This window comes from Amphiura filiformis, chromosome 1 (genome assembly GCF_039555335.1).
Source record: "Amphiura filiformis chromosome 1, Afil_fr2py, whole genome shotgun sequence".
Taxonomy (NCBI): Eukaryota; Metazoa; Echinodermata; class Ophiuroidea; order Amphilepidida; family Amphiuridae; genus Amphiura; species Amphiura filiformis.
In genome coordinates, this window is record NC_092628.1 from 47,243,454 (window position 1) to 47,267,529 (window position 24,076).

The following is a 24,076-nucleotide window of genomic DNA, read 5'->3' on the forward strand; positions in this document are numbered from 1 at the left end:
TTCAAAATCAACGCGTGAAATCTAAGGCTAATACTATCATTGTGGATCGATATCCCTGGGTTTAATAGGAATACCGGCATGGCTACAGTGTTGCCAGAACTTCAATATAGCAACGAAATTCCCAGGCCTAATAGCGCTCCTACTGATCACAGCGGCGTAGCTGGGATTTTTTCCAAGGGGGGCAAGCCTGTATGGGGCGGGGGCCCAAATCCACCAAATTTCCCTGCACTTGGGGGGGGGGGGCGGGGGGGCCCCAAATAGACAATTTTTGCCAGGCTTATTGAATATAATCGTATGGTATTGCATATATCGTATGGATTCTCCATCTCTCTGCCCTCTTCTCCTCTCCCCCCTCTCTCTCTCTCTCTTTTTCTTCTTTCTCCTCCTTTTCCTCTTTTTCCTTGCACTAGGGGCAGGGGGCCCAAATAGGCAAATTGCCAGGGGGCAATTGCCCCCCTGCCCCCGGCAGCTACGCCACTGACTGATCATGTTATAGCACGATGAGGATCTTTCATCACGTGAGTGATTAATTATTTGATTTCATCATCACCGTGATCATCGGACCAATGTGTTGAAATTTGCTTCTCCTCAAAACAACTTTGCCCGACAAACTTACATGCAATTGGGCAATATTTTAAACAAAACTTTCTTTTACAAAACATAATACCGTATTACGCTGTATGTTTTATGATCTAGCAAACTGTTTGGAACACACTTCCGAATAACCTTCGTAACGCCCCCAGACTTTCGTTATTTAAACGCCAGCTTAAAACCAATCTTTATAAATTGATTGTTTTTATGTTTGTTTGTAAATTTCGTGCTTTACGCGCTTTGAGTTCCTCATCAGAGATTGTGCCTTATAAGAACCATACCATTCATTATCATTGTTAGCTTAAACAGGTTTTTTTTTTTAAACAAAAACTGTTTCAGCAATTATTTAAAATTGCTTGCCTAGATGTTAATACTTGACGTAGTGTTTCAATTGTCACGAAGGTGACTGGGTATGGTGCCTTTTGTTTGTGTTTGTTTGAAACTGCTTTTGGAAACCCACCGAAAGTCATAGGCCCTAATGAAGCAGCCAAAACAATACCAGGTTAAACATGGAAGTTTATAAAAACCTATTAAATAACCTTAAGGAAAAAAAAACAATTGTGGCAACAATAAGCCTTGCATTGGAAGTCATAGTTAAAGTGTGTTGAGTACCACCCCCAAAGTTTCCCTACATACACCCCCACTACCCACCTCACACACCTCTGCACCCACCACACCCCATAGGCCTACATGTACATGATATTAAATAATAATATATAGCATAGCTATACATTTAGGTATACGCCTACATGTCAAATTAAAAACAAACCCGAACACAAGTCTGAAGGGTGTAATGAAATTGGCAACCCGCAATGGGGGGCGGGGGGGGGGGGGGAGGTTATACAAAATTCACCTGGAGATAGGAGGGACAGAAGATTAAAATCCCGTATAATAAATCCCGTGATTTTCTCCAAAAATGAGCATTTTAGCCCAAATTGGACCTCACAGATGATTCATCAAGTCATTTCCATTCTAAAAATGTATACTTTTATATTCTTTAGACAAATAATTTAGCAGAGGCCCGAAAGTTTCCATAATTCCAGGGTTCAGACCACCCTTAATACGGACTAACCTAGGTAAACAAACAAACAGACAGACAAAATGGTTTTCATAATCATGGAATCCATATAAATTGAAATTGCAGGCTATCACGGGAGCAAATTTTTAAAATTCACCTCATTTACCAGAAAACCCAATTGGGGATTTGGGCTACTATATCGCTGGTCGGGCAATATTTGCTTTTCAATGGAAAATTGCCCTGGATGACAACAATGAAAATATCGACTATTTCTGCTGGTTGCTCACGAGATAAAAGTACTGAGTTTGACATTTTCGGAGCATGAAGGGAAAAAGGGTAAAATAAAAACGGAAATTCTGACAAAACTATAATATATAGACCCACACGATGTGCCTTACAGAGGTGGGACATATCTTTCTTTAGCAAACTATATTAGTTTGAGACGCTAAAAAATCAATTCCGTAAAAAGCTCGCGGGCGAACTCAAGGCCTATAAAAATCAAAAATATCACACTAAAAGACACAATTTGATGCTTAATTTTAGCACCAGGATTTAAAAAAAAATGTATATCCAAGCGCCAAGTTTTTAACTGACATTACTGAAGAAAAAAATATTGCTTTATATTTGACCGAGAAAATAAATTTCATAGCAAAAAGGTGTATCTCTGAATTGTGCTGATTTTAACATGTATCGATCGACTTTTAGCGCGACTAAGCATTTCTAAAGAATCGGTTGTCCAGGTGGCTGACTGTTTGGTATTTGTGAACAGCAGAACATATTACATGTAAGCCTAATGCAGCCGATACACGTTCAATATTCTTGGGCAATGTCAAAGACCCTAGATAGCAATATACGTATGTATAATAGTGTACAATGGTGATTTTGTATCTAGGGTCTTTGATATTGTCCAATAAAATTGCACGTGTATCGGTCGTATAATATATATTGTATACTCCTTTTGTTAAATTCCGAATTGGGTTGACAGCTTTCTATTGCTCAAAAAGGCTTTATTAGTATATTACTATCAATGAGGCAAATTGATTTTAACCGAGCCATAATAGGGTGATGTAAATCGACCAAATTCCCTTGATCAATGCTAAATTCTGCAGTTTTGCTCATTTGTGCCTAAAGTTGCCCAACATTGATTGCTGAGGAAGTGCATGGGGTTGAGTATTTTGACCTGTCAAAGAAAGCAGTATTTTCTGAATGTTCAAAGTACGGATACTAAAATGTGGTCCAAATTTCAAATGGATATCCTAACAAATTTTGTCCAACACCTTACACACCTGCGGGTAGAAAACCAATATGCAGCCTTTGATACGTCCATGTAGAACTAACATGAAAACCAATATGCAGCCTTTGATACGTCCATGTAGAACTAACATACTTTCTGATTATCGAATAAACATATCAAATTGAATGTTGTTTCTTACCCTTGAGCTATCTTCCCTAGCCTTGAGTTTCCTCTCTTGTAAAAGCGACGTTTTCATTGATTCCGAGGGAAGCACGAACCATTTATAGCCTCATATAGTACGCATATTTTACACATGGCCTCAAGAGCTTCCGTGTAATCTTCCCAAAGGCGTGGTGTGTTCACACTGGACATACCATGCTAGGGTGTTCATTTTCCCACCGATGTATCATGAACATGCGATTTAATTCTCATAATAAACGAGAAAGTGACAAGCTTGAGAAGATGATATTTTACAAACATGACTACATTGTATATTGTACTGATATTGGACATGCCTTATCAACTTGGCCTCTTTGTAAAATGTGAATAGTCATGTAATTTGGACAACCTGCATCAAACTGAAGTGTTGCATGTATCACTAAATTATACTATAGTTTACATCAAAAATATTATAATAAAGGAATATCGTCTTTGGGGCCCAATAGAAAAGGTTCAACTAAACAACATGAACAAAAGGACAATATTGTACTTTTAAGTATATATTGGAATATAGCAGATAAATATATATTATAAATTATATATTATATATTATATATTATAAATTATATATTATATATTATATATTATATATTATACAAAAATACAGCGGAGAAAAAGTTACAGAAAGAAAGAAATCGCTGGCATTTCTTCGTTTTGACGCCTTTCTTAATAAACATTTTCAAGAAAAGTACTCAAAGATTAATAATTTGTTTACTCAAAGATCAATTGGAAAAGCAATAAACATTTTGCTAAAATAATGAGTGAAGCATGAAAAATAAATGTGTGCTTTGGGATTTAATCAAAACTAACATTGTTGTCCTTACTATTGTTTTATTCTGAGAGTGGGATGATAACCTTTATATACGATTTTCAAACACATCATTTTAAGTATTTTGGGGGAATTCCTCTCAAACAAGTGAAACGATGTGTATTGATATGACGCTACCGTTCATATTCTGTTTTGTTCTTTACTGTGATCTTTGTATGCTAATGATGAAACACAATCTAATCAAGATTGACTGTCAATTTGAATGTGCATAGAATTTTCATAGCATTATAAACCATTACCCCAGCGCAGCCACGAAAATCTTCAGAAGAAATCATAAGAAAGGTACACATCTTTCATTATAAATTCAAGTAGAAAAATTGTAAAAAATCAAGATAACACTATTTTGTTCAATGTTTGTACAGCAGAATGTGCAAAGGGTCTTACATTCCTATACCAATGGTCGGTCTTATTTTAATACCATCGTGATATGTCTCTCGTTTGTACAATTCAAACATTGCAAGCACGCACAGAGGAAATACTTCGACTCTATAGGGTTCAGATAGCTTGTTTCATGCGTTGTTTTGACAAATCTAGTAAGATTTACGTTAACAATTGCCTAAAATACATCTGCACTATACAATGCTATAGGGTCCACAACTTATACGTTCCCACCTAGTACTTTTTAAAATAAGTCCAAAAATATTTTACAAAATGTAAAAATATAAAAAGATCATATAGCCCTCTGTGTTTTACACATGTAGACCAATTTATAGCGTTATCAATGCGTTCAGTCACAATAGTTAATTGTGTAAGAGAAGAGGCCGTTTTAAAAGTTGCACCTGAGTCCATAGCAGTTAGGTTTTCGTAACAAACACATGAATAGACCTGGCTTTACTGTATTGTTTAAGAGCTAACTCCTATGGACTCAGATGCAACTTTTAACTGTTTAAAACGGCTTTTTTTTTACATATGAACCATTGTGACTGAACGCAATGACGTGTGACGCTATAATGTGGTTCATATGTGTAAAACAAATAAGGAAACCCATTCATTTTTACACCTTTGCGTTTCGTCAAATATTTTATATTTTTTAAGAAGTATTTATGGGGAAACATATAGGTTTTGGACTTTATACATTGAGGTGATACAAAGTGGTCAGACAATGTTAAACAAGGTTATTTCAAAAATTACCAGTAGCTATGTAAACAAGTAATACTTTTTAGAGATTACTAAAAGTAATGTACTCGCAACTGAAGAAGCCTGTTGGCTCTTAAGATATTGGTTAAAATATGGTACCTTTGTTATTAGGTTTGCCTATATGTGATGCGATCAAGCAAAATCAGTCGGAACTTAGATATAATCAATTTTCAGCAAAATCCATTGAGATTGAACAACCAGTTCCAAATAAGTTTCCAAAACAACGAGTTTCCAAAACAACAGGAAACAACATTAAATATTTCCTTTGTTTGGCTATATCTCAAAATCAATATTTCTGAGTTATTTCTGACCCCCTATACTTTTTTGGATCCTTGTGTCCAGGGGAACACGTTGACATGGTTTATAACTCAATTTGAACAACTTTGAATTTTTTCCCTGCATAAAGTTCGATGACCTCTATGGCGGCCATATTGAACAAAATATTTTTGGCCCTCCCACCTTGGTCTGGGGCGGACATTTTAAAAATTAATTTAGAAGAGCAGCAACGACACCACTTGCATTACATTCCAGATGTTAAATCTACATCATATGCAAAATTTGAGGAAAAATGAACGAGGCCGTTTTATTTTAGGGCCATTTGTCTATAACTGGTCTTTACATGTAGCCCTATGGAGAGAGTGCCCGTTGAGGGCGCTATAACCCCCATTTTAGGAACAAAAATGTGATTTTAAAAAAAATGGCCTCGTGCGAATTTTCTAAAATTTTCAGAGTATGTAGTATGAACATGTAGAAATATAATCAAGTAGTTATCCTACCTGCTCTTCTCCGAAAAAATAAAAAGTCCTATACCTCAATGATAATGAAACCTAGGTGCTCCCCCTAGAATTGTTCACCAGACTGAATACTACAACTGAGCCAAATTTCACACTTTTCACCAAACTTGTGGCAGTGACACAAGTACGCCTCCACTTTGAAAGAACCGTGAACCTGTGATTTTGACCATAAAATACCCAACCAACCGTATACCCCCACGGACTGAAATCAACTGCCTACCGGACACATCAGACTCCCCTTACCCTAACAACGCGGATATTGCTTTAAACGGCGAATCACATGTGTGCTGCTTTACATTTTAGCTGATTCCTACAACCGTGGACTTGCGGGTGTATCCGCATTTAGGCGGTAAAAGGTAGGATCAGTGTTAACTTTTCTGTACAACATAAAGTCACAATTCACAAGTACGTGTTTACACCAAAACACTGTCCAAAAAAGTCTAAACACTTCCACCCCTACAGCCCCCCCCCCCCGCACACCAAACACACTTTATTCCGATATATCTAGAATAAGATCAATAATGTCGCTGCCAAAAACGCTTTTAATTTGAAAGCACTTACCAGTTAAACTTGACACAGTTGACCGTCATCACAGCTCCTGAAGTATCCTATAGAGCTCTTCAATCGCCAAAGAGAAGTGACGGGCCTCATATAGAGTTGGGCTTCCGACGGTCTAATCACAAAACTGGTCATGAAACATTCACTAACCGCATTCCAACGACGGGAGGGTATACCTTTCTAATAATTATTTGAAACATTGACGTTCCGGGGTGTAATGTTTCAAACTAAAGTTTGATAACGCTTTAACAATCCTCACGTGAACACAGATTGGTCTGTCAGGATTACCGTTAATGAAACAATCATTAACTATGGTGTAGCAATAGGAATGAGGCTAAATATGATTCGTTACATTAAAGTGCTATTATACCACTGCTCTGTCCCAAAGTATTCCGAGGTATCTATATACCATGGACCATTTGGTCAATGAGAAACACTTACAATTAATTCTAGCTCGTTTGTAGGCAAAAGCTGTTTTGAAATCATTTCCGCGAACAGTTCTTAGTCTTGGTCAGTAACACCGTGGCAACTTTAACAGAATGTACACATGAACTGTATGACTAAAAAGTTCACGCAGTTCAAGAAATATAGCACTTGTTTTAAATATACAGCATTCATTGACGTCTATAGGTGAATATATTGGTTCTACACCTTTTAAGATCAAAATTTTACCAATATTTAGTGAGAACGCCATCAAAAAGTTAAAATAGCTACATTTCCACTTTGAAAAATACATTTCCACTTTGAAAAATAATAACCGACTGTGATTTTTTATTTTTTGGGTCGGTCGGGAAAGGGCATTAAAACCGTGTATACAGAGTGTCCCTGAAAGAACTGTATTGGGGGGGGGGGGAGGGGTATTTTAAAGGCACAAATCAAACATAACTAAATAATCGATGTGGTTGAGGAATATATCAGCTATCACACATTAAATTTTGACATTGCCGCTCTGGTTTTGTAACAAAAGAATTTTAAGAAACTACCTCATTTTCAATCCGTGCCACAGAGTCAAATATCTATCAATGACAATAGACGCACTCCGAATACAGATCATTGATTGTTATTTGAATCCGTGGAAAGATTTGAAAATGACGAAGTTGTGTAAAATTCTTATATTCTTTGATCTATTGTCAAAATTCAAAAAGTATATAATAGCTAATATTTTCTCAACCACTCCACTTATTTAGTAATGTTTAGTTGTGGCATTAAAATACTCAAACAATTAAGTTTCCGGTTATCATGGTTATACAGTTCTTTCAGGGACACCATGTAGGTACGACGTATATTCAGTGCCATGAAAATTAATTTAACTTGACTTGCTCTGTTTCAAAAAGATCTACAAAGACAATAGCATGGTTTATCTGCTCATTAGCAACAATGAAAAGGTTATGGCATTTAATTTTCATTGAAAATGGTTGATATTCTGTCCAATAGGAGTATTAAAACACATTGAAATCCGTGGCACAGTAAAAGTCTGTAATTTCTATGCAAGCTGTTCATGGCGTATATGTAATGATTTATTAATACTGATGAAATGCCCAGCCCCGTGTATCAACGCCTTCCATAGGTCTTAAACAGTGTTAAATGGTTTTCCTTCACCAGGATGATTTAAGTAAACTGACACCTATAATCAAGTAAAGTAATACGTGTAGCCCTATGTGAAAGTTATAGCACCGTTAGTTTCTATATTTACCCATGGTGCACGATGTGCATTATGTAAAATCTGTGCAACATAAAAAAGGAAGTTTTTTTTATTATTTCAAACTCTAATGGTGACCCGCAGGTCAAATTGCTAGAATAGTATAAATAGAATTAAAGACCGAATTAAAAAGACTAGTTTGCGTATGACGTCCTGTCAACCACACCAAAAATACCGTACTGCGCAGGTCAGCATCCAATCACGCTGCGCCTTTGCCCTGACGTCAGACGCAATCTAGTCATTTTAACTCGGTCTTCAATAATAGCTATTCTCCTTTAGTATTTGGCGTCTTGGATGAATGGCGCACGGCATTGTGGGATTTCATCTGCGTTACATCACAACGTAGCAAAAAATGTAGGTAATGATTGCTTTTAGTGAATTTATGTATTGTTTCGAGCCTTTATTATTTCTATTAAGATTCTTACTTAAATACTACCATTATGTAGATTTAACGCAATAAAATGGAAAATGCATGAATCAAATTTTGAGATTCACAACCAAACATAGGTCAGAAGCTCGTTCTATAACAATGGCCTAATTACCGCGAGTTGTTTGGAATCTTATTTCAGTGCTTTTAAGTACATTGGATGACAACCCCGGGTGTAACTACACTGACTCCTTCGCAGGACTGTGGTCAACTAGCTTATAGTCCAATTTCAGATGGATTACAGTTTCTAAATTGGTGAAAGCATGAAACCCATTGGTTAATGACTCACCACTAGTGGGTTTGACGTGCTTGAAACTAAAAACGTGAGCTCTTGAGTAACTACTTTCTGTCACTTAACTCAATATCAGGGGGTAATAGGGAATAACCACGGGTTCAAGTAAGGATAAGAATCCTTTTTAACAATTACCCATATTGTAACACATTAAACAATAACATGGAGCCTTTACTGTTTACTGCCTTTATAGCTATTATGCGTTTCCATTATGTCGCCAAGAGTATGACATCATAAAGAAGAAAATTGAGAATTCCTTGTCGAAAAAAGTAGGTAAAGAAAAACATTTTATTTTCTGATTAATTATCCTACAAAACGGATTTTCAACTAATATTATTAGACTATAAATCTATGAGAGGAATTTATTCCCTATTTACCAAGTTTGGAATTTATAATCCTTAAAATATTTTAATTACTAACAAAAATTAATATTTTGAGGTTTATGAAAGTACACGAGTTCCACGATTATGCAGAGCCAGTTGGTTTTTATTCGACTCAAATCGACTTAATAGCGTTGTATTGCATGACTTTGAATATTATTTTTTTCAATATCGTCTGGAACAATAATCACATGTAACGACTGTCATGATTCATTTTATCCCTTAATTTACTCATTAAAGCAACTGATCAACAGATAGAATAATCGCATTCATATATAATTCATCCCTAAATTGGAGACATGAAAACCAGGTCAATAGCAAAGAGAATCAAATCCTTTTTCCCTCAACCTACATTTAGTTTGTTTTCTATTGTTTAAATCCAGATCAAGAGTCTCCACATGCTTTTCCTTTTCTCTTTCAAAAACCATCACTTACTAAGAACAGGCGCCAAATAATCCTAAATCATCGTTGGCACAATGGTACATGTGTCAAAAACAGGATAACGCATCGTGTGCCTGGAGGGAAACACAGGTCTGTCTCGTTTAATCTAACCAATAACTTATTGTAAGGTTGCTGTTATCTTTATATGTCTTACATTCAACAAATCGTATTGCTTCCATGTTATTTTTGTTTGAACAATTTTACGTTTCTGATTTTGTTTAAGACACGTTCTAGTTCTGTCTCGTTTAATCTAACCAATAACTTATTATAAGGTTCCTGTTATTTTTTTCATGCTCTTACATTCAACAATCCAATTGCTTTTAAGTAATTCGATTGTTTAAAAATGTTATTTATGTTTGAACAATTTTACGTTGCTGATTTTGTTTAAGGCACGTTCTATTTCCTAAGAAGCCACTTTAATTGAATATTAAACAAAACAAGGTCCGCATAAATGAGGTGCTAAAACCAACGCAATTGCAATAATTATTCAAAAACAATAAGATAACATTAATAAGCGCATTGCCTAATAGTAATACCTTATCTTATTTCAGGGCTTTTAAGTACATTCGATGGCAAACCCGGGTGTAAATACCCCGACTCCTTCGCAGGACTATGGGCAACTAGCTTATAGTCCAATTTCAGATGGATTACAGTTTCTAAATTGGTGAAAGCATGAAACCCATTGGTTAATGATTCATCACTAGTGGGTTTTACGTGCTTGAAACTAAAAACGTGAGCTCTTGAGTAACTATATACTTTCTGTCACTTAACTCAATATCAGGGGTAATAGGGAATAACCACGGGTTCAAGTAAGTATAAGAAGACTTTTTAACACTTACCCATATTGTAACACATCCTAACAATAACATGGAGCCTTTACTGCTAGGTTTATAGCTATGAGTATGACATCATGATGCAAGAGCGCCCATGCAAAATAAGAATAACATTTTATTTTCTGATAAATAATCCTACAAGGGATTTTCACCTAATATTATTAGAGACCATAATTTTTTGAGAGGCCTTAATAATTATTTACCAAGTTTGGTATTCAATTCTTTTCGAATATTTTGATACGAACAAAAATAAAATTCTATATAACCTGAAAGTACGCGAGTCCCACGAGTATGAAGAGCCATTCGAGCCAGTTTTTGTGCAACTCAAATCGTTGTTTAATAGCGCTGTAGGGCACGACTTTTTTCAACATCGTCTGGAACAATAATCACATGTAACGACTGTCATGATTCATTTTATCCCTAATTTACTCATTAAATCTACTGAGAAACAGGCAGAATAATCGCATTCATATATAATTCACCCCTAAATTGGAGACATAACATCAAACTAGGTCATAGCAAAGAGAATCAAATCCTTTTTCCCTCAACCTACATTTAGTTTGTTTTCTATTGTTTAAATCCAGATCAAGAGTCTCCACATGCTTTTCCTTTTCTCTTTTAGATACCATCCATTACTAAGAACAGGCACCAAATAATCCTAAATCATCGTTGGCACAATGGTACATGTGTCAAAAACAGGATAACGCATCGTGTGCCTGGAGGGAAACACAGGTCTGTCTCGTTTAATCTAACCAATAACTTATTGTAAGGTTGCTGTTATCTTTATATGTCTTACATTCAACAAATCGTATTGCTTCCATGTTATTTTTGTTTGAACAATTTTACGTTTCTGATTTTGTTTAAGACACGTTCTAGTTCCTAAGGAGCCACTTAAAACAACTGAATGGCAAACCCGGGTGTAACTACCCTGACTCCTTGGCAGGACTGTGGTCAACTAGCTTATAGTAGAATTTCAGATGGATTGCAGTTTCTAAATTGGTGAAAGCATGAAACCCATTGGTTAATGACTCACCACTAGTGGGTTTGACGTGCTTGTAACTAAAAACGTGAGCTCTTGAGTAACTATATACTTTCTGTCACTTAACTCAATATCAGGGGGTAATAGGGAATAACCACGGGTTCAAGTAAGGATAAGAAGACTTTTTAACAATTACCCATATTGTGACACATCCTAACAATAACATTGAGCCTTTACTGCTAGGTTTATAGCTATGCGTTTCTATTATGTCGCCGAGAGTATGACATCATGATGCAAGAGCGCCCATGCAAAATTGAGAATTCCGTGTCGAAAAAAGTAGGTAAAGAATAACATTTTCTTTTCTGATAAATTATCCTAAAAGGGATTTTCACCTAATATTATTAGACCATAAGTTTCTGAGAGGACTTAATTCATTCCTTATTTACCAAGTTTGGAATTCAATTCCCTTCGAATATTTTGATCCGAACAAAAATTCAAATTTTGAAGTTTCATCAACCATGTTCTATAACCTGAAAGTACGCGAGTCCCACGAGTATGAAGAGCCATTCGAGCCAGTTTTTGTGCAACTCAAATCGTTGGTTTAATAGCGCTGTAGGGCACGACTTTTTTCAACATCGTCTGGAACAATAATCACATGTAACGACTGTCATGATTCATTTTATCCCTTAATTTACTCATTAAAGCTACTGAGAAACAGGCAGAATACTCGCATTCATATATAATTCACCCCTAAATTGGAGACATGACATCAAACTAGGTCATAGCAAAGAGAATCAAATCCTTTTTCCCTCAACCTACATTTAGTTTGTTTTCTATTGTTTAAATCCAGATCAAGAGTCGCCACTTACTTCCTTTTCTCTTTCGAAAACCATCACTAACAGGCGCCAAATAATCCTAAATCATCGTTGGCGCAATGGTACACGTGTCAAAAACAGGATAACGCATCGTGTGCCTGGCGGGAAACACGGGTCTGTCTCGTTTAATCTAACCAATAACTTATTATAAGGTTCCTGTTATTTTTTTCATGCTCTTACATTCAACAATCCAATTGCTTTGAAGCAATTCGATTGTTTAAAAATGTTATTTATGTTTGAACAATTTTACATTGCTGATTTTGTTTAAGCCACTTTAATTGAATATTAAAGCAAAACAAGGTCCGCATAAATGAGATGCTAAAACCAACGCAATTGCAATAATTATTCAAAAACAATAAGATAACATTAATAAGCACATTGCCTAATAGTAATACCTTATCTTATTTCAGGGCTTTTAAGTACATTCGATGGCAAACCCGGGTGTAACTACTCCGACTCCTTCGCAGGACTATGGGCAACTAGCTTATAGTCCAATTTCAGATGGATTACAGTTTCTAAATTGGTGAAAGCATGAAACCCATTGGTTAATGATTCATCACTAGTGGGTTTTACGTGCTTGAAACTAAAAACGTGAGCTCTTGAGTAACTATATACTTTCTGTCACTTAACTCAATATCAGGGGGTAATAGGGAATAACCACGGGTTCAAGTAAGTATAAGAAGACTTTTTAACACTTACCCATATTGTAACACATCCTAACAATAACATGGAGCCTTTACTGCTAGGTTTATAGCTATGCGTTTCCATTATGTCGCCAAGAGTATGACATCATGATGCAAGAGCGCCCATGCAAAATAAAAATAACATTTTATTTTCTGATAAATTATCCTACAAGGGATTTTCACCTAATATTATTAGAGACCATAATTTTTGAGAGGCCTTAATTCCTTATTTACCAAGTTTGGTATTCAATTCTTTTCGAATATTTTGATACGAACAAAAATAAAATTCTATATAACCTGAAAGTACGCGAGTCCCACGAGTATGAAGAGCCATTCGAGCCAGTTTTTGTGCAACTCAAATCGTTGGTTTAATAGCGCTATAGGGCACGACTTTTTTCAACATCGTCTGGAACAATAATCACATGTAACGACTGTCATGATTCATTTTATCCCCTAATTTACTCATTAAACATGTTAAATCTACTGAGAAACAGGCAGAATAATCGCATTCATATATAATTCACCCCTAAATTGGAGACATGACATCAAACTAGGTCATAGCAAAGAGAATCAAATCCTTTTTCCCTCAACCTACAATTAGTTTGTTTTCTATTGTTTAAATCCAGATCAAGAGTCGCCACTTACCTTCCTTTTAGCTTTCGAAAACCATTACTTACTAAGAACAGGCGCCAAATAATCCTAAATCATCGTTGGCGCAATGGTCCACGTGTCAAAAACAGGATAACGCATCGTGTGCCTGGCGGGAAACACGGGTCTGTCTCGTTTAATCTAACCAATAACTTATTGTAAGGTTCCTGCCGTTATCTTTAAATCTCTTACATTCAACAATCGAATTGCTTAGATATTATTTGTGTTTAAACAGTTTTACGTTCCTGATTTTGTTTACGGCACGTTCTAGTTCCTAAAGAACCACTTAAAACAACTGAATATTAAAGCAAAGCAAATTCCGCATAAATGAGGTGCTTAAAACGAAGGTACACAATTACAACATTCAAAAACATTAAGATAACATTAAGAATAACCACAGTAGTAAACAAGCGCATTGCCTAATAGTAATACCTAGGACAGTATTACTGAAATCGAATCATGAAATAGCATCCTTTTTTTTAATTTTCTTTCAGTATCATGATTATGACATTCAATATTAGTCCTGACAACCATTTCTTCCTTTCCGACCTGAGCATAGAATTCTAACCATAGGTATGTTCTAAACATCCAAGTTCATTAACGGTTAATTATAATCAATACATTTAATCTCTTAAAACTACTTCATAAACAACAAGGACACCCGGGATGATATTTGAATTTCAAGTATCACCCCTGGTGTCCTTGTTGTTAAAATAAATACTGTCAAAACACTTCATTATTTCCGTCTCTATGGTATAATGGTACACTCTGCATGGTAGAGATTCTCCTTGAGTCCCAACGTTGAGTTCTTGATGCTAAAGTTCCATAGTCCAGCTGTCGCACAATCACGATATAATTTATCAGTGGCGTACCGTGGCCGCCCCAACCCCGGGGGGCTGAAGAAACTTCAATTTTGCCGCCCCTTCCTCAACAGCTAGAAAAGGTTGACCCAATTTTTTTCTCGGTCGTTTGAAAAAGTAAAGAGCCAAAAAGGGGGTATCAGGCGCTAGCGCCCTAAAAGCAGCACATTTTGATGTATAGTACCATTTTCTCAAAAAATTTTATGCTTTATCAAATGTTCCGCCCTTTTTTATTTACTAATTCTTTTTGCCGCCCTATTCGTTTTTGCCGCCCCTTCTTCTTCCGCCGCCCCTTCATTTTTACCGCCCCCTGCTTTTACCCCGGGGGGCTGGCGCCCCCAAAGCCCACCCCCAAAACAATACGCGCGCATGTTTATAACCAATGAACTGAATAATGTCTTGTAGCTTTAAGTTGATTTGCGTTCTGTCACGTTTTTTTGCTTAAAATAACACACACAAAACACCGTTTGGTCAGAAATCACCCGATCAGCGCTAAGCTTCATGAACACCGTATCATCCACATTATTATACATGTAGATTGTACCCTTTCAATCTAAAGACCAAAATCTTATACAGAGGCTCCAGGCAATGGTGCCTGGCCCAAATCATTGGTGCCCAATCCCGGGGGTCACTCCCATTGTGGCCTGTACACCATCCGCGATAATCAACTTTTGAAAAGCACCCTAAACAAGGATTTAACCTTGGCTAAAACAATATCCTAAACAGGGATTTTATTCCTTGCATCAAATTTCATACCCTAAATTTCATTTCCGCGTATTAATTTTTTTCCAATATTTCATGTTTTTGACACCCTAAACGCGTTACGCGCGTATCGTGCTTACCCACGAAAAACTACCCTTTTTACGCGTTTTCATTATCACGGATGGTGTACAGGCCACAATGGAGTGACCCCGGGTGGGGGGGGGCTTTTCCCAAAAAGCCAAGCAAAACCCTTGATTTTGACTGTTCGCAGCTCCTAAAGTCCCCATTTTACTTGTTCGCAGCCCGGTCGTAGCTCCAAAAGACCCCCGGTATTACCGGTACGCCGTCAACTCCCAAAGACCCACCTCCTCAAAATTCCGGGGGATCATACCCACCAAAATGTGTCCCCGGGATCGTAATAACACTGAATGCAAGCTAATGCGGGCTGTCAAACTTTCAGAACTTCGCAATGCAGGGCCCTCAGGTTGACCATCTCTGTTAAAATGGGATACTATGACAGTGCGCACATCGATCCCATCATCACACTCAACAATACTTTTTATTAAAAACAAACTATCCCCAAGACCCCATTATATAAATAGCCTATGTATCTTACGGGCTTAATATCAGCTCCTCTGTCTGCTTATATGCTCTGAAGTATAACTTTTCTGAAATTACATCGCATGTAATGTTGCTTTAACCATATAGAAACTAATTCCGTAACGCGAGTGTTAAGAATACAATTATTGCTGTTTAAGTATTCAGTAACGGAATAGTTTGGCCGTCTGAGCACCATATTGAGACAACTCTCTTTATAGGTACCTCTTCTTCGCACTCATGGGGGAAACCTTTGTTTGTTTGACCAAACTCTTTCCCGAGCCTGTCCTTCCTTAATGAAGGGTAAATATTATGTTTCACCTATTGTCTTCCGGGCAGGATACATAACATAACCCTTATTGATCCCAGGTCATTGTTTCAATCATAACTCTGATCATATCAAGTTATACTGTATGTTTATGTAATTTGCTGCGATGGGATTATGTTCAGCTCGTTTGCCTATTGGTTTAATTAGTTTCTAGATTTCTCTATAGCAGATGACACTCTTGTTTTCTAGGTTACTAGGATATGGTATCACGTTCTCTTACGAGAAAAACAACTGTGTTTGTGGGTCGCTCTTTGCTCATTCTGCTGGTCACTTCGATATAGAGTTGATTTTGGAAGCGATGGAGATCAGGAAAAGGGTAAAGAGACACGCTGACGGGGAGGCTTTGAGATATGTAGATGAACCAAACGAACATAAATGGAAAAAGGCAAGAGAATGGAAATAGAGAAAAGAAGAAAAAAAGGAACAGAAAAAGAACACGAAAAGGAAAGAAAATGAAAGACAAGAGAAAAGAGAAGAGAAGAACAAAACGGAAAGAAAAGGAAAAGAACAGAACAGAACATAAAAGAAAAGAAAAGAAACGAAAAATAAGAAAAGAAAAGAAAAGAAGAAAAGAGAAGAAAACAAAACAAAACAGAAGAAAAAAAAGAAAAGAAAAGAAAAAAGAAAAGAAAAGAAAAAAGAAAAGGAAGTACGTGATCATATAGGGAATGACAGCAATTTGCACATTTGTGTGCAAATGTAGAATTAATATTGCAATCCGTTGAAAGTGTATATGCAGGTTTCATATACCTGGATCTTAATTCTATGGAATATTCATATCATGGTGATCACTCGCACCTGTAAGTTTAGTATATTTGAAAAGCGCGGTGTTGTATTCAATATATACTGCGCCAATAAAGTATCCTTACAGTTGGAAAAATAATTACAATTCCCAAACTGAACAATATTGGGGTAAATTTGTTTTTTTAATAGATGCACTAGCTAATCTTGAACATTATGACACCACATTGAATCCAATGTGACTTCAAGAAGCAAAGTTACAAGCATTTGATTAGACGAAGTTCCAGTTTTGAAAGTGACAAACTGGCCTATTCAAAACTCCACAGACTAGACATCTGGTTTGAGAGTGGTGAATGACTAATTTATGCGTTTGGCTTTAATTTAAAACAAATGGAACAAAAGAAAACTGAAACAAAAGAACTGACAAATAAAATGAAAGTTATGAAAAGTACAGAGAAGTAAAAACAGAAATAAATACTATAATTAAGGCTGCATTGAAAAAACGGAATAGCGTCTTGGTTTCGCTTGTTGTAACCTTTTTGCGACTTATAGGCCAGTTTGTCACTTTCAACACTGGACCTTCGTCTATTCAATTGCTTGTAACTTTATTTCTTGAGGTCACATTGGATTCAATGTGGTGTCATAATGTGCAGGATTAGATAGTGCATTTATTAAAAAACTAATTTAACCCAATATTGTCCAGTTTTGAAATTGTGATTATTTTTCCAAGTGTAAGGATACTTTATTGGCGCAGTATATGATTGCAAACATACAGAGGTGATGAGTGTAACCTGCTTGTAGTGTAGGGCGATATATTCAAAAATCGTTTTAACCTATTGCTCTGGTAGGTAATCCTGTTATATCATCACTTCTAAGGAGAATACTCCTGTGTCAGCATACCATTGTTGATGTCACTCCATTATTTTGTTCGAATGGTGCGATTAATAGCCAAAGACAAATGAATAATAGATTATTAAACACTTATAGTAATTGCATCATTTGTCTTCAAAGGTGAACACTGCTATTACTGTCAACGTAGCTGTGTTGTCTGAACTTTAGTTACAGTACTATCGTGTATAATGATAGGATTTATTTCACTTTTTTTATAATATTTTTGTAAAAGCAAATTAGCACACATTGGTAATAACCACTAACAACTTGAAACAAATTTTCTGGAGCAAACAAAATTAAAGATACTCCCACACGAAACTCTTACGCAAAAAATTTGTATTTTGGATATTTATTTTTAAATTAGGAAAAATCATGTAAATTCATTTTGGCCGACCATGTTTAGAAAATATTCCCCAGCCTTCGGCGGCGGATTTCAATGTATACTTTTACACAGATCTGGGTGGGGGATTTTTTTTAACTCATTTTTTTCTTGTCTCACTAGTGGCCGAGTTTGTTTTGGTTTAATTTTCGTCTCACTAGTTTTAACCAATTTTTTTTCGTCTCACTAGTCATGCTAGTGGGCGATGTTTTCTTTTTTTTTCAAAACTCCATTGCCACCCCTGCAAATCTAATGAAGCGCTTCAAACAAATAAGGTTCCTGTTATTTTCATAGCTTTTACATTCAACAATCAAATACGTTTTAACGCATTGCATCTACATTATGTTTAGCAAATGTTTCGTTTTATGTTTTCAATTTTTGGTTAAGGCACGTTCTAATTCCTAAGAGCCACTTTAAAAAAAATAACTGAATATAAAAGCGAAACAAAGTCCGCATAAATGAGGTGCTCAAAACGAAGGCAAACAACTATATATGATTCATAATTAAGACAATAATTTAACCGCCAATAATGAAACACGCACACGCATTGCCCAAGAGTAATACCTTAGACGACATTACTGTAATCTAATCCTACATGATAAATACAATTTAATTTTCTTTAATTATTTTCTTTCTGTGTTATGATTATGACAGCCATATTTATTCATGACACCCATTTCTTCCTTTTTGATCTGAACAAGGAATTCTAACCATAGGCATGTTCACAGTTAATTAGAATCAATACATTAAATTTCTTTAAAATAGTATAATATATCATCCCTGGTGTACATGTTGTTTACAAATGCTGTCAAAACACTTCATTATTTTTCTAGATATGAAACATTTTCCTCAATTTATCGTTCAATCACGATATAAATTTGTGACCAATGAGCTGAATAGTTTCTTGCTGCTTAAGGGGGTACTACACCCATTGATTTTTTTTTGCTTTTTTTTGCATTTTGTGAAGAAATTACAAAAAAAATTGGACAAAGTGGTATGCAAAATGAAGGGGCAAATCTTCTCGTTTTATTGGTGGTATCGGTATCAATGTAGCTTACATGCTTTTACAGATAGAAGCAAAAAGGAGGTACATCACTGATGATTTAAATTCACTTCATTTTGGAAAGCTTACTATCAACGGATTTCGTTAAAATTTTGGATATGTGTTGCTAACACATTAGGGAAATAAAGTTGATATGTAAAATGGGAATAAGTGGTTCCTGATTTCTTTTATGACTTCATGAACTTGGTGCTCCACAACTATCAAAAAGGAACTGGTTAAAATGCTTCTATTTTCAATGTTGAGCTATATTTTGTATTTTTAACTTGCGACATTATTGCACTGAAACTTAATTAAGCCATAGGTAACAGGTTACAACAACCATACTACAGCAATGATGAAAAAAATTGTATTTCTTGTCACCTATACAACCATATTGGGTAGTTTTCCGTAAGCTTACCTTTTGTGATTTTGGTAACTATTTTATATTTATTTGTGAAATCCGTCTCAACTAGGCATTCTAAATTGTACTCACCATTTACATCCCAAGGTATATTAGTATATCCACCATGCACTTCTCGATATATATCCAGTTAAAGACAGAATATCAAAATTATGCCTCATATGATATCACAGACTCTCACATGTGTATTCAAAATTGATGCTTAAATTTGACCTGAACCAATTGACCTATAACCTGACATACGGTGACCTAATAGCCTTTTCTTCTCCTAACAACTAATGACTATGCATCCATTGTATAAGTGTTTATTTAATTTATTCAGTGTTATATCATGGTAGGTATTTTGCATGCACCACTATAGATTTTCTATAGAGAGTATAACAAAGGATTTAATGTATTCTATTCATGTACCCTACTTGAACATTTTGAAAAGAATAAATTATGGTTTGTTATGAAACACAGATCTGAGTTACTAGGTTACAGTAAACAAAAAATATATAGGGTTAAAATGACTTACTAAAATGGTTGAAAGTCACTTTATATGTAGATATATTTTATAAGTTAAGGACATGAGGTGATAAACATATATATGTACTTAATAAATTTGCAAGAAAAAAAGAAGAGGGGTACTGATGAAAATCGGGGTATTATATCGCCTTAAAGTTGAATTTGAACTCACTGCCACACAGCATGCTCAGTCACGTTCTTTGTTTCCAAACTACATGTAGCAAACAGTAACAACAAAACACGTTTGATGAACTGTACAACCAGTTTAAAACAGCGAGTATGGAGAATGTTGGTACTTATTTGGTATCTCTGGACAGAAGTTTTCTATTATTACATATATTTTTGTGACTAATTTGTGAATCCAGGCCAATACACTTTTGAACCAAATTTTGATCGGTGAATAATTGTGCTGTGATCAAGCAAAATCAGTCGGAAGTCGGAAATATTGATCTTGAGATATAGCCAAAGTATTTCCTTTTGTTTCTATTATTTTGGAAACTCTTTAACTGCTCATATCTTTTGAACTAGTTGTCCAACTCGGTGGATTTTTCTGCAAAATGTAGCTTTGCAAATGCTTTTTACAATCCTTTTGGAAAATGGAAATTGAATATGTCCGACTTCAGGCTGATCACACCATAATTTGCATCAGTCAGAATATCAAAATATTTGTTTAAACAAAAGGCGACAAATACATAGGCGATCGACTTGCTTGAATCGAATAGACAATTATGCTCGGTTCTTGCGACAAATTTCATTTATTTTGATCAACATTAGAGATGACATTAAAAATGGAACACCCGTTTGTACACTTTACGACAAGACACAGTAAATTATTGTAACTGTTTCAAGACGTAATTTACATGTTTGTTAAAATACTTCAGTACGAAGCAAATTTCTTTAACTCTAAAACTACAACGGGGAGGTCACCCCCCCCCCGATTTTTTATCCGTCCTAAAAAAAACAAGCGTATTTACTTCCAAACGATCGACCTAAGCTAATCGTAGATCCACCCTTTGCGCTCATTTTACATTGGATTTGGAAGATACCTTCTCTTAAATAACAGTATTGCGAACCACCAGCATCCATAGTTCGATGTAGAGAGTCTTTCCTATTCAGAGGAAATATTGCAATTACACACCTTATTGCCTTTTAACAATAACCAATGACACTAGCATGTAATGTGACCATCCATCTCAAACCGCTCGTAAAGTCGGCAAATTGTCAAGCACCAATCTTTAATCCTATTGTTGAAGAGGATAATAAGCTTTATACTTATGTATAGCATTAGTAAAAAGCTTAAGTCTTTGTTTGCTTTGGCTAAATCCTTAACAATGAGAGGACATTCCTGAATCTCGTTCAGTTGGGGATGATTTGAAGTGACCGCCAATTATGACCAGTTGATATTTAATACCAGCAATGTGGAAAAAAAAAATAATGTAGTGCCAAAATAATGTACCCTTTTACGGAAGGAGCAAAGTTTAACAAGTTATAACTCCGCTTCTGCAGTACGAATGTCAGCGGCGAATGTCAGGTTATTATTTCCCAGTCTTTAAAAAAAATTGCAGGCAGAGGTGGGAATCGATCTCGGTAACTCCCGGTTAAAAAGCACTGTGCAAGACCACTAAGCCAACTAAATATCTGTTGTTAGATGCTTGACTTTAATCTTTGATATTGCTTAATGGAACAAATCGCGGAATTAAATCAGTAATAAAAGAAGTAGATTCTTATTTAGCGGTCAAAGGGGAAATATTTGTCCCTGCTCTAAAGAAAATATAGGTTAGAATATTATCAAATAAATTTAAATTAAAAATTGAGATTTTAAATTTATTTCTTTCGCGAGGCGGCATTATCACAGACAAACACTGTATAAGCTAAAAACTCGACCCTCATCACTAGATGCTGTCATATAGCTCAGTGGTAGAGCATCAGACTGCTAATGTCAATATCGTTTGTTCAAGTCCTCCTGCCAGCAATGGTTATATTTATGATTTTAATGCTACGCTACAATTTGTTCGTTTATTTATTTATTTATTTTTATTTATTTATTTATTTATTTATTTATTTATTTATTTATTTATTTATTTATTTATTTATTTATTTATTTATTTATTTATTTATTTATGTTTATTTATGTAAATAATTTGAAAGAGGTATTTGAGCAATTGAAATTTTGATTTTATAATCCTATGGGGGCATTTTGAACCCCCACCCCTTGCCAAACGCACAACACCTATGAGTTTGCATCATACATAATGATCAGTACGTCCATGTCATCATCATAAAAAAAAAAATTCTATGTATACCTGATGCCGGCAACTAGACTACTATAAAAAAAATAGTATCACATCTTTCCTGCTCAATCAAAATAATACTTGCAAATATATCATAGTTTACTAATCTAATCCTGTAATATAGACCTGTAATATCACCTGTAATATAGGTGATCATTGTTTACATGGTTTGTTATGGTTGGGATTAGATTAGTGTCCGATCTCTGTAATGTAATGTAAATGAAGCATATTGATATGCAGGAAGAATCGATCAGGGCACTAGCGTTATTGTCCTATGAGATGTAGGGCATAGTGCGAACTGCCCAAGCTGATTGTTCATTTAGTATCATAATCTATTAGGGAAAGATAAACACTATTCAAAATATCAATAGACAAGAAGAAAGGGATTTAGAGACTTGTAATTGAGTCATGCATGATTTAACAGAAGGTTCTTTCCAAAACCCAAACGTAATGAGTGATGAAATTTTTACCCAAGTACCTTACCTGGGGTAGGATCGGCCATTAAAATGACCACTCAGTGATAATTTTCAAATATTTCAAAATTATATTCAAGTAATTTGCTGATGGTAAATAAAAACAACGTTACAACCAACAGGTTAATATTTTTATATAAGATGTTATTCAAGTGTGCAAAATAAAAATATCGCCCAATCAGCATGTTCAGGTATTATTTTGACATGTTGCAGAGGCAGTTGGCCAAGAATATTTAGTGTAACGATGCTCTCTATACGAGGAGAATTTACTTGTTCCATTGCTATACATTTGTTTAATCCCCTTTTTTAAATTATTAATTTATTTCTTATGGCAAATTTTTACGCCCCATTAGAGTAATCTGCAGGTCCGGTCTGCAGCCCATGTACACGACGAAAAATCTGCATTGAAAACTAGTGGGGATACGCAACGCCTCTCCACAGTTTCTCCATTTTGATGACACTCGAAGTATGAAGTGCAGTCCGTTGGATGTGGATAGATACCATCTGGTTTATTGCGACAGAATTCACCAGGTGGAAACTCGGTTGGTGGTCCGGTTGACGGATTGGGGTCTCTGGTTGAAGGTGTAGGTGTAGGTGGCACGTAAGTACCTTGAAATGAAGAAAAATATTAAAGGGTTAGAAACAAATTCGTTATTTAAAAGGCACTAAAACAATATACTGTAATACCGTACAACCAAGTGGCACAGGCGGCCCGTGAAAACTTTGCAAAATGAGTTCGGGTCCTTATTTTTTGTTTGTTTAAAGCAATGATAATAGTGTAAATGATGCACCAAACTGCTTCAATTGGACCTTCATTTTGCATTATTTTCCAACTTCTCAGGGAGGAACATCCCACCTCAGACACCCCCCTTTACATTTCAGTTTTGTACACCCGTACACTTTATTTTAAGCAATAACTTGGCATTTTCTAACTAAAATTGCACAAAATGATAGCATCAAAATTGTCCAACAAATGGCTTCAATTAAAGGCCTTTATTTTGCAAAATGTTCCAACTTCTCAGGTGGAAACATCCCCAGTCAGATACCCCTTGCGTATAAATTTTGAAAGATATGCCGCACTCAAAATTAGGCAATTAGGCTGTTTCTTTTAACGGTTTACATAGGCCTACAGTTAGGTTTGAGTACCTTATCCTCAATGCCTGACCCACCAAGAAGGGGGCAAGAACAAGCAACAACTATCACGTAT